Source organism: Triticum dicoccoides, chromosome 3A, assembly GCF_002162155.2.
Source record: "Triticum dicoccoides isolate Atlit2015 ecotype Zavitan chromosome 3A, WEW_v2.0, whole genome shotgun sequence".
NCBI lineage: Eukaryota > Viridiplantae > Streptophyta > Magnoliopsida > Poales > Poaceae > Triticum > Triticum dicoccoides.
The window spans coordinates 147,693,794-147,706,041 of record NC_041384.1 but is presented as its reverse complement, the minus strand read 5'-3'; positions in this window follow the sequence as shown (position 1 = coordinate 147,706,041).

The window sequence follows — 12,248 nt, the reverse complement described above, 5'->3', positions numbered from 1 at the left end:
GTTGCGTGATGGTTCGGACATTTTTTCGTCCGCAATTCGGTGAATGCCACATCAGGAACTAGGACCTCCCTGCAAATTCAGGCTTTGTCACACCGACGCCCCGCATCGACATTGGTTTCGACACCAGGCCACATCTCTTAAAAAAATATTTTGCGTAAATTAATTATGCAAGGATTTTTTATATATTTATATTATTGTTTTTTGGACTGCACTATTTTACATGTGTAGGTAATTGACTTCGACTACTTCATGCGGTCACTTCGGCAAGTCGACGACGTCGTCCCAATCGGCATAAATCGGCTCGTGTGATCACCTTGTTGGTCGAATTGACATACCGACATGTTTGGCTGCCTCGGGGATTTCGGCATTGCTGAGAGAGCTCTACCTCATCGAATGCTGGCACACGGGCCATATTTCTTTTATTACTCGCTTTGCATAAATTATTAATTATGCAATGCTTTTTTTCAATTTATTATTATTATTACTATTATCTCCGGCTTGCACTATTTTTTGTGCTCAGGTAAATGATCCGGGTTGGGCAGCGCTATCACCTCGGTGTACCAATGTACCACGTCACCTCGGCTGGAACGGGGCTTCGTCATCACTTCATCAACCCACACCAGGAACTTTGGCGTCATACTGTCAGCCTGCTCCGTCTCCTCAGTTGGACTGGGGATTCCACCTCGCCACATTAGCCGTGCTATGTTGCCACTTCAGAGTGCCGATCTCTTTGCTCCACCACCTCAGGAATGGCTTGGGGGCTGGGACCTCGACTTGTTACAAGCTTGGACCACATCATCTACATCAAGAACATTAACCAGCTAAGTCTCTTTCATGCTCAAACTTTTTAATTGTTAAATTCTTGTTCAGTTCAACCGAGCATTATATTTGTGTTAAACAAAAAAGTTGGTTGTTAAAAACGTTATTTGCACTTATTTTGCCCAAGTCAACTAGGGGCTCTTAAATTTATATGAGCCATTTTATAATAATTGTTTTCTTCCTAGTCGTTGCAAAGCCTTTTTCTACCACTCCTTTCTCGACTCGAGTGTGTGATCAACAGCCGGATAGCCTGTTTTCTTTCTAATGTCGCTCAAGTTTAGTTCACTAAACTGGCCTAACGAGTAGTACTCCACCATCAGGATAGGAGGTTGTACCCGTAGGCTGACCCGCTTGAAGTCGTGAGATCGGATGTGTCATATTAATGCATGACAGAATCACAAAAGTAAGACCAATTTTCGGATTGGCACCAAATGACTCGATTTAGTTCAGGTGTAAAGTTTTTACTGAAGGTTTTTGGTTTTCCAAGCTTATGGCACTTTTAAACTATTTGTGTTTTTCCAGCATAAGTCTCGCATTGCAAGGCTAGACACCTTTAGACATTCGGCAAAAAACATTCTCGGATATTTCTATATATGCATCGTTTTTGAATTGTGTCTTTGGTCGATAGTTGGGTTGCCCGGCTCCTGTGCTTGCCTCCTACACTCCGCTTTGTTCAGCTAGGTGTGCAAAGGGACAACCACTACAATTGTGCTTCCACCTCGAATGGTAAAGCACCTCATTGGAGAAAGCCAAAAACTGACTATCATAATTGGCGTAAACTAGACAGCGATCAGATGACGGTGTCAAACTATAGATCGATACCGATTCCCCCGTGTTAAACAATGGGCCTTCATAACATTGGCCGAAGTGTTAATGGCTAGACTTCTGTCAGTGCCAAACACTAAGCAGGGGCTCGTAGCTAGCTTCCCTGGTTTAAAGCTCCTATGGCAAAGTGAACATTATAAAGCCCGCATATCTGATTGACTCGTTCCCGCTAACACAACCGCCTTCGGGCACGGAGATGTCAGCTAAGGGTTGTTTTATTATTGAGGAAACACCCTACATAGCATCTACAAGGGGGTGGAAGCCGACGATTGGCCACTTTCAACTGATAAACGGTCGCAACGGAGTCAAAATAAACATACAATCGGCGTTTCTATTTAATATACGAGGGCTGCCTTCCATAACTATCATTATAAAGTCATAAATATGCATCAATTTGACTTAAGAATTTGGCCAAGCTGGGTTGCCTGGCTCCTGTGCTCACCCCTACATTCCCGATTGTTCGTCAAGGCAGTAAAGGGAGCACCTCTGTGATTGTTACTACCGGGTCATCCGAATTAGTACCCCAGACTGTGTGAAGCCGAAAGCTAGTGATCTTAAAGGATATAATTGGTCGGCAACGACGGAAGTGAAAATTTAGGTTCGCTAAAGACCACATAGTTCGGAAACTTTCCCCAAATTAAATCCTCAATACTTTTCTCTCGCATTGATCAGACGTGAGGTTTCATGATCATGGTCGTCATGACAACCCAAAGCAAGGAACCGATAGCAGGACTGTTTTCGTTAGAAGATGTTTCTGACATTAATATAACATTGTCTCCACATACCTTTGCTTATAAAACCGTATGGAAAGATTGCCTTGTTTGTGCTAACTCTTTGCCCTCATAAAGGCTTTATAAAGTTGGACAAACACTCCCCGGCTACTGGCCAAGGAGGTTGAAGCCGATGGTCGCTCAACAAAGTTTTGTATAGTACGGATCCAAGCATTAATGATGTAGAGTACTTGGATACATAGAATCATTACACATAATTTGTGATTTTACTCCGGAGATCCTTAATTCGGCCACTTGTGCCCACATTAAGGCTCGGGGGCTACTGGGCTTTGGGCTTATCATTTCCTAATATTAAAGGGGCACATCGATCCACTGATCTATAATTGCCACCCGACCGGTGTCTCGGGGGCTACTGCATTGCCTATTCAATACAACAAATTCAAAGTGCTTAGTGTTCGGCTTGACCGAACTATGGGCAAACGCATCTTCGAATAACAATACGAACTATCTAGGACCTATCCGGCGTCAAGCTAATATATTACGATGACTCCTCGAGACCCTCTCTCAAGGGCCGTCTGCCGACCACTATCTCCTCTAATGTGCATCTCGGGTTTTAGGCCGACACACACCTTGAGGTATACTAGCTATATATCTCGTCAGTAAATAAATTGCATCAATTGAAAATATAATTTGCACACAATAAGCCCAAGCCCGAGGTGGTGCATCACCTCAGAAGCAGTCTGGTATAAAACTCGGTTGTGAGTGGCTGGCTCCATAGAGAAATTTTACAGCGTTAAGCTCGGGTAACCTCCTTCAAACTTTTTCAAACATGAGGTAATCTATGACACTTTAGATACACTCCAGCGTTGGAGCTCGGATCCATTCCAGCGTTGGAGCTCGGAAGTGGTCCGGCGTTGGTGTTCGGCTGCAAAAGATACCTCGGATGCAGTCCGGCCTTGGAGCTCGGACGCAAGAGGACACCGCCTCATGGGAACAAATTCAAACCCGAGGGGTGGCCTAAAAATAACAAGGCATTGCTAAAGGATGAAAACTTAAAGGGCCTCCTCGTATACCCAACGTGTAAACTCTTCGGACTCACTTCGGCAATCCTCAAGATCGACTATGGGAAGATTTGTTGAACCTGTTTTCAAGACCGACTATCGAAGATGAAGAATAGTTCAGAAGAACTCAGGGGCATCCCCAACTTGAAGACCGGTTCAGGGGGCTACTGACGGTGTCCTGGACTACGGGGTACTCACCACGTCATCTCCTGACCAGATGGATCGGGCCGAGGACCCCCATGGCGGTTCATTTATGGGCCACTTCGGGCAGCCCACGACGCATAAAAGGAGCATTCCACAAGACTTGGCGCCCAAGACAAGGACTGCTCTAAACCCTAGGCCTCCGGTGTGTTATATAAACCGAGGCCAGACTAGTCAATAGAGAATCTAATATTCATTAGAGGAATCTCGTGGTAGACACATGTACTCTGTACTATCCCCCATATGAATATAATCAAAAGCAGGACATAGGGTTTTACCTCCATCAAGAGGGCCCGAACCTGGGTAAAACCGGTGTCCATGTTACCATCGCTCCACGACGCCTAGCTTAGGACCCCTACTATGAGATATGCCGGATTTCACACCGACACCTGGACGTCCATATATATGCATGAGTACACGCTTGAGACCCCGCACGTATATATGTATGTGCCCATATTTTTCGCCTTGTGGTTGTACGTACGTGTACATGACTTAGACAGGACTACGTGAACTGCTATGTCAGGTGCTCTACAACGACACATGTCGCAACTGACTCGGCCACGGTTCATACTTGTAGATAGATCGATCGACCAGTATGTATGTACACGTTGGCGACCAGACATGCAACACTACGTACACTTTGATTGGGTGGGTCCCAGCGGTCAGGGAGGATAAGGACGCACTTCCCTGCGTGCAAAGATACAGCTGTTCGATCCCACCTGTCAGGGGGAGGAATCATTTTTATTTTGCGATAGATAAGGAGACACTTCCTTGTGTTTGAAGATGTAGCTGGTGGGTCCAGCTATCAACCTCACCGCCTAAAATCCTCTTCCGATGGCTGTCCTTCATTGATCACGTTGACCATGCCGCGCCGAGAGCACCAAGGTAGTGGAAGGCAGTGAGGCCTAGGAAGGGAACGATGCGGAGGCAGGGAAGACGCAGCAGTGGATGCGCATGCGAAGGGGAGTACGTGGGTTGACTGCTTTGGTTGCGGTGTGAGGCTGCCGTCGCCGAAGAATAACAGGAGGTGTGGGTGAGTATAGAGGGATGGCATGGCTAGCGGTGACAGCACAACCCGACACAGGAGGCATGAGCAGGCAGCACGGTCGGTGCTAGTTTGGGCGGCTGGAGCAAGAGGACCAGAGGTTGAAGAAACATGACGACCATTGGATGGACATCGTATGGTCACTACAGCTAGAATTGTTTATATTGACTAAGTTAACAAATCCCATGTTATGCGTCAACTTAGTAGGACCATAGGTCAGTCTCCGAAATGGTGCGCCCACTACTGCAGGATGCTGCTAACGCGATACTACGATCAGAGACCCTTCGAGAAACTATGTGCGATGCAATAATTGCAAACGGTGCTGTATGAAAACCGCCAGAAATGTATAAAATGTTTGCGATGATGGATGCATCAAGCACAGTTTAGGTTTTAGTTGTGTGTGCGATTATGGGCATACGGTTCAGTACAATTAACTGTTTGTGATGAGGAGGAACAAAAGAAACGGGCAGCCAGATGAAGGCGTGTGCGATACACATCATACGGTTCACTCGGATGAACTGTTTGTGATTAGGGAACACAAAAGAAACGGTCAGCCAGATCGAGGTGTGTGTGATTGAGGGCATACGCTTCAAAAGGATTAACTGTTTGCGATTAGGCAACATAACAGAAACGGGTCAGCCAGATCAAAGTGTCTGCTATTAATGGCATACACTTCACATGGATGAACTGTTTGCGATTAGCCACAACAAACTGAAAAAGTTAGATAGATCAATTTGTGTGCGCTAGACGGGCACACACATTCTAATTAAAAGAACCATGCGCGATGATGCTGACATTGCCTATTGCGGTGCACCCTATGGTGCAAACGCCACGTACGCGGCCGAGAAGCCGTACGTGCCCACGTTACGCCTTCCGGGAATTGTGCCACACTTTTAACCGTCGGTAAATTTTGAGCATGCGTCCCATCACATTCCAAATTGTAAACCTGTTCACACCGATCAAAACCTATACGGTTTCCCACTTAGCAGCGTATTACTACGTGGTTATAAATAGTACTACTCCAAGATGACTACACATTCCTCCTCAACTCCTCATCCACAAAAAGTAAAAAACAAACAAGTCATTCATCATCGTTCCCTTGCGTCCACCATGGCCAGCATGAGTTCTAGGTCGAGAGATTGCCACCAGGGAGAGGCGGACCTAGAAGCGGGAGCACGAGAGATGTCCCGCCTCGCCATGAAAGCAGCCAACATGTCCCGCAGCACGGCGTAGTAGCAGAGAGGTTCTGCCGCGCCGCCGAAGCAGCACGGAGGACCCGCCGCACCGTCGATGCAGCAGACTGGTCCGGCCGTGCCGCAGAAGCAGAAGAGATGTCCCGCCGCGCCGCGAATGCAGCAGAGATGTCCTCCCACCCCACGGTGGCCTGGGAAAATGCCTCGCAGGCAGGCGAGGACTCTTACAGGCTCATGCGTGCCCTCGTCCTCAGGAAGATGGATTAGATCTCCGGGTGGGCGAGGTTGCAAGATGACCTGCAAGCCTTGTTTGAACAGTCTACCGACATCATCCGGCAAGTAAATGAGAGCAATGCGAAGCTCCGGGCCGAGCGCCACCTGCTAAGGGCGAAGATCGTTAGAAGTGCGGAGCAGCAGGAGTAGACCACTGCTTTGTTGAAGAGGACCGATGTCACCGTCGAGAAACTTATGGACGAGAATGCCATGCCGCGCATCGAGCGCAGAAGGCTGGTGGAGGAATCCGTGGATACTCTCAACCAGCATCTTGAGGACAAGAAAGAGCTCGTCGCCGCCTGCCGCAGAGACTAGTTCCTGCTGTGGCTTCCTTCTTCTGTTGCCCTTGTGTTTATTGGGCATTGCCGCATGTGGGGTTTTATAATTATGTTCATAAATAAGTAAGACAATTATTATCCGATGTCATTGTCCTTATATTCATCATGCTTGCTATAAGTCATAGTCGATGCTATATAGGTCCGTCATATCTTACATCAAGATCCGTGCAAAACATTCTTTTCAGATTTTCATTTTTCTCTCCTAAATCTCAGTCTAGCGAGACATATAGCCACGCGGTAGAACAGGTGCTTGGGTGCCATTAATGGAGATGTTGGGAGGGAGGTGCGTGGCGGTAGTAGTCAAAAGGGCTCTCCTCCCGATGAGCATGCGTAGGGGTCTGATCGCACGCCTCCCGTACTCAAATAGCTACCCTTAATGGTGTTGGGGAACATAGTAATTTCAAATTTTCCTACGCACATGCAAGATCATGGTGATGCATAGCAACGAGAGGGGAGTCTATCGTCCACGTACCCTCGTAGACCGTAAGCGGAAGCGTTATGAGAACGCGGTTGATGTAGTCGTACGTCTTCATGATCCGATCGATCCAAGTACCGAACGCACGGCACCTCCGAGTTCAGCACACGTTCAGCTCGATGATGTCTGATGAACTTCGATCCAGCAGAGCTTCGCGGGAGACTTTCATCAGCATGACGCCGTGATGATAGTGATGATGTTGGTACCGATGCAGGGCTTCGCCTAAGCACTGCTACAATATGATCGAGGTGGATTATGGTGGAGGGGGGGCACCACACATGGCTTGGAACAATCAACTTGTCTGTCTTTAGGTGCCCCCCCCCGCCCTCGTATATAAAGGAGCAAGGGGGGAGGCCGGCCGGCCTTGGTGTTCCCCAAGGAGAGGAGGAATCCTCCTCCTAGTAGGAGTAGGATTCATCCTTTCCTAGTCCTACTAGGAAGGGGGAAGGGGGGAGGAAAGAGAGTCAGAGGGAGAGGGAAAGAGGGGCCGCGCCCCCCTCCCCTAGTCCAATTCGGACCCCTCATGGGAGGGGGCACACCACCTCCTGGGCTGCTGCCCTATCTCTCCCCTCAAGCCCACTAAGGCCCAATACTTCCCCGAGGGGTTCCGGTAACCCCTCCGACACTCCAGTTTTCTCCGAAACCATCTTGAACACTTCTGGTGTCTGAATATAGCCGTCCAATATATCAATCTTTATGTCTCGACCATTTTGAGACTCCTCGTCACGTCCGTGGGCACATCTGGGACTAATAACTACCTTCAGTACATCAAAACACATAAACTCATAATACCGATCGTCACCAAACTTTAAGCGTGCGGACCCTACTGGTTTGAGAACTATGTAGACATGACCGAGACTCGTCTCCGGTCAATAACCAATAGCGGAACCTGGATGCTCATATTGGTTCCTACATATTCTACGAAGATCCTTCTCGGTCAAATCGCATAACAACATACGTTGTTCCCTTTGTCATTAGTATGCTACTTGCCCGAGATTCGATCATCGTTATCCTCATACCTAGTTCAATCTCGTTACCGGCAAGTCTGTTTACTCATTCCATAATATAGCATCCTACAACTAACTCATTAGTCATAATGCTTGCAAGCCTTATAGTGATGTTCATTACCGAGAGGGCCCAGAGATACCTCTCCGACAATCAGAGTGACAAATCCTAATCTCGATCTATGCCAACTCAACAAGAACCATCAGAGACACCTGTAGAGCACCTTTATAATCACCAAGTTACATTGTGACGTTTGGTAGCACATAAAGTGTTCCTCCATACTCAGGAGTTACATGATCTCATAGTCATAGGAACATGTATAAGTCATGAAGAAATCAATAGCAACAAACTAAAGGATCATCGTGCTAAGCTAACAGATGGGTCAAGTCAACCACATCATTCTCTAATGATGTGACCCCGTTAATCAAATGACGACTCATGTCTATTTTTAGGAAACATAACCATCATTGATTCAACGAGCTAGTCAAGTAGAGGCAAACTAGTGACACTCTGTTTGTCTATGTATTCACACATGTACTAAGTTTCCGATTAATACAATTATAGCATGAATAATAAACATTTATCATGATATAAGGAAATATAAACAACAACTTTATTATTGCCTCTAGGGCATATTTCCTTCAGTCTCCCACTTGCACTAGAGTCAATAATCTAGATTACACAGTAATGATTCTAATACCCATGGAGTCTTGGTGTTGATCATGTTTTGCTCGTGAGAGAGGCTTAGTCAACGGGTCTGCAACATTTAGATCCATATGTATCTTTCAAATCTCTATGTCTCCCTCCTTAACTTGATCGCGGATGGAATTGAAGCGTCTCTTGATGTGCTTGGTTCTTTTGTGAAATCTGGATTCCTTTGCCAAGGCAATTGCACCACTATTGTCACAAAAGATTTTCATTTGACCCAATGCACTAGGTATGACACCTATATTGCATATGAAATCCTTCATCTAGACTCCTTCATTTACTGCTTCTGAAGTAGCTATGTACTCCGGTTCACACGTAGATCCCGCCACGACGCTTTGCTTAGAATTGCACCAACTGACAGCTACACCGTTTATGACTTAGAGTCATCTGGGTCAGTGTCAAAGCTTGCATCGACGTAACCATTTATGACGAGCTCTTTATCACCTCCATAAACGAGAAACATATCATTAGTCCTTTTTAGGTATTTCAGGATGTTCTTAACTGCTGTCCAGTGATCCACTCATGTCCACTAATAGCAAGGCACACATTAGGTATGGTACACAACATTGCATATATGATAGAGCCTATGGCTGAAGCATAGGGAACATCTTTCCTTTTCTCTCTATCTTTTGCAGTGGTCGGGCATTGAGTCTGACTCAACTTCACACCTTCTAACATAGGCAAGAACCCTTTCTTTGCTTGATCCATTTTGAACTTCTTCAAAACTTTATCAAGGTATGTGCTTTGTGAAAGTCCAATTAAGCGTCTTGATCTATCTCTATAGATCTTGATGCCCAATATATAAGCAGCTTCACCGAGGTCTTTCATTGAAAAACTCTTGTTCAAGTATCCTTTTATGCTATCCGGAAATTCTATATCATTTCCACATATAATATTACAAATGCTATAGAGCTCCCACTCACTTTCGTGTAAATACAGGCTTCTCCAAAAGTCTTTATAAAACCATATGCTTTGATCACACTATCAAAACGTTTATTCCAACTCCGAGATGCTTGCACCAGTCCATAGATGGATCACTGGAGCTTGCACACTTTGTTAGCACCCTTTGGATCAATAAAACCTTCAGGTTGCATCATATACAACTCTTCTTCCAGAAAGCTATTAAGGAATGTAGTCTTTACATCCATTTCCAAATTTCATAATCGTAAAATGCGGCAATTACTAACATGAGTCGGATAGACTTAAGCATAGCTACGGGTGAGAATGTCTCATCGTAGTCAACTCCTTGAACTTATCGAAAACCTTTCGCAACAAGTCGAGCTTTGTAGATAGTAACATTACAGTTAGCGTCAGTCTTCTTCTTGAAGATCCATTTATTCTCGATGGCTTGCCGATCATCGGGCAAGTCAACCAAAGTCCATACTTTGTTCTCATACATGGATCCCATCTCAGATTTCATGGCCTCAAACCATTTCGTGGAATCTGGGATCATCATCGCTTCCTCATAGTTTGTAGGTTCATCATGGTCAAGTAACATGACCTCCAGAGCAGGATTACCATACCACTTTGGTGCAAATCTTACTCTTGTTGACCTACGAGGTTCGGTAGTAACTTGATCTGAAGTTACATGATCTTCATCATTAGATTCCTCACTAATTGGTGTAGGAGTCATAGGAACAGATTTCTGTGATGAACTACTTTCCAATAGGGGAGCAGGTATAGTTACCTCATCAAGTTATACTTTCCTCCCACTCACTTCTTTCAAGAGAAATTCCTTCTCTAGAAAGGATCCATTCTTAGCAATGAATGTCTTGCCTTCGGATCTATGATAGAAGGTGTACCCAACAGTATCCTTTGGGTATCCTATGAAGACACATTTCTTTGATTTGGGTTCGAGCTTATCAGGTTGAAGCTTTTTCACATAAGCATCGCAGCCCCAAACTTTAAGAAACGACAACTTTGGTTTCTTGCCAAACCACAGTTCATAAGGCATCGTCTCAACGGATTTAGATGGTGCCCTATTTAACGTGAATGCAGCCGTCTCTAAAGCATAACCCCAAAATGATTGTGGTAAATCAGTAAGAGACATCATAGATAGGACCATATCTACTAAAGTACGATTACGACATTCGGACACAACATTACGCTGTGGTGTTCCGGGTGGCGTGAGTTGCGAAATTATTTTGCATTGTTTCAAATGAAGACCAAACTGGTAACTCAAATACTCTCCTCCACGATCAGATCGTAGAAACTTAATTTTCTTGTTACGATGATTTTCCACTTCACTCTAAAATTCTTTGAACTTTTGAAATGTTTCAGACTTATGTTTCATCCAGTAGATATACCAATATTTGCTCAAATCATCTGTGAAGGAGAGAAAATAACGATACCCGCCGCAAGCCTCAACATTCATCGAACCACATACATTAGTATGTTTGATTTCCAACAAATTTGTTGCTCGCTCCATAGTTCTGGCGAACGGCGTTTTAGTCATCTTGCCCATGAGGCATGGTTCGCAAGTACCAAGTGATTCATAATCAAGTGATTCCAAAAGTCCATCAGAATGGAGTTTCTTCATGCGCTTTACACCAATATGACCTAAACGGAAGTGCCAGAAATAAGTTGCACTATCATTATCAACTCTACATCTCTTAGCTTCAATATTATGAATATGATATCGAGATTCATCACAAATAGACCACTCTTTAAGGGTGCATGACCATAAAAGATATCACTCATATAAATGGAACAACCATTATTCTCATATTTAAATGAATAACCGTCTCGCATCAAACAAGATCCAGATATAATGTTCATGCTCAACGCTGGCACCAAATAACAATTATTTAAGTCTAAAATTAATCCTGAAGGTAGATGTAGATGTAGCGTGTGAGGGAGTCCTGGATTAAGGGGTCCTTGGGCGTCCGGCCTATTATCCATGGGCCGGACTGATGGGCTGTGAAGATACGAAGACGGAAGACTGTACCCGTATTCGGATGGGACTCTCCTTGGCGCGGAAGGCAAGCTTGGCGACCGGATATGCAGATTCCTTTCTTTGTAACCGACCTTGTGTAACCCTAGATCCTTCCGGTGCTTATATAAATCGGAGGACTTAGTCCGGGAGGGGAGAGATTCATTATGATAGCCATACCATCTAGACCTTTAGGGTTTAGCCATTATAATCTCGAGGTAGATCAACTCCTGTAATACTCGTACTCATCAATATCAATCAAGCAGGATGTAGGGTATTACCTCCATAGAGAGGGCCCGAACCTAGGTAAACATCATGTCCCTTTTCTCTGGTTACCATCGACCTTAGACGCACAGTTCGGGACCCCCTACCCGAGATCCACCGGTTTTGACACCGACATTGGTGCTTTCATTGAGAGTTCCACTGCGCCATCGACGAAAGGTTCGATGGCCGCTTCAATCATCGATAGTGACGCTGTCCAAGGAGAAACTTTCCTCCCCGGACAGATCTTCGTGCTCGGCGGCTTCCCACTGCGGGCCAACTCGTTTGGACACCTGGAGCAGATTGATAGCTACGCCCCTGACCATCAGGTCAGATTTGGGAGTTTGAACTATGTTGCGGACATCCGTGGAGATTTAATCT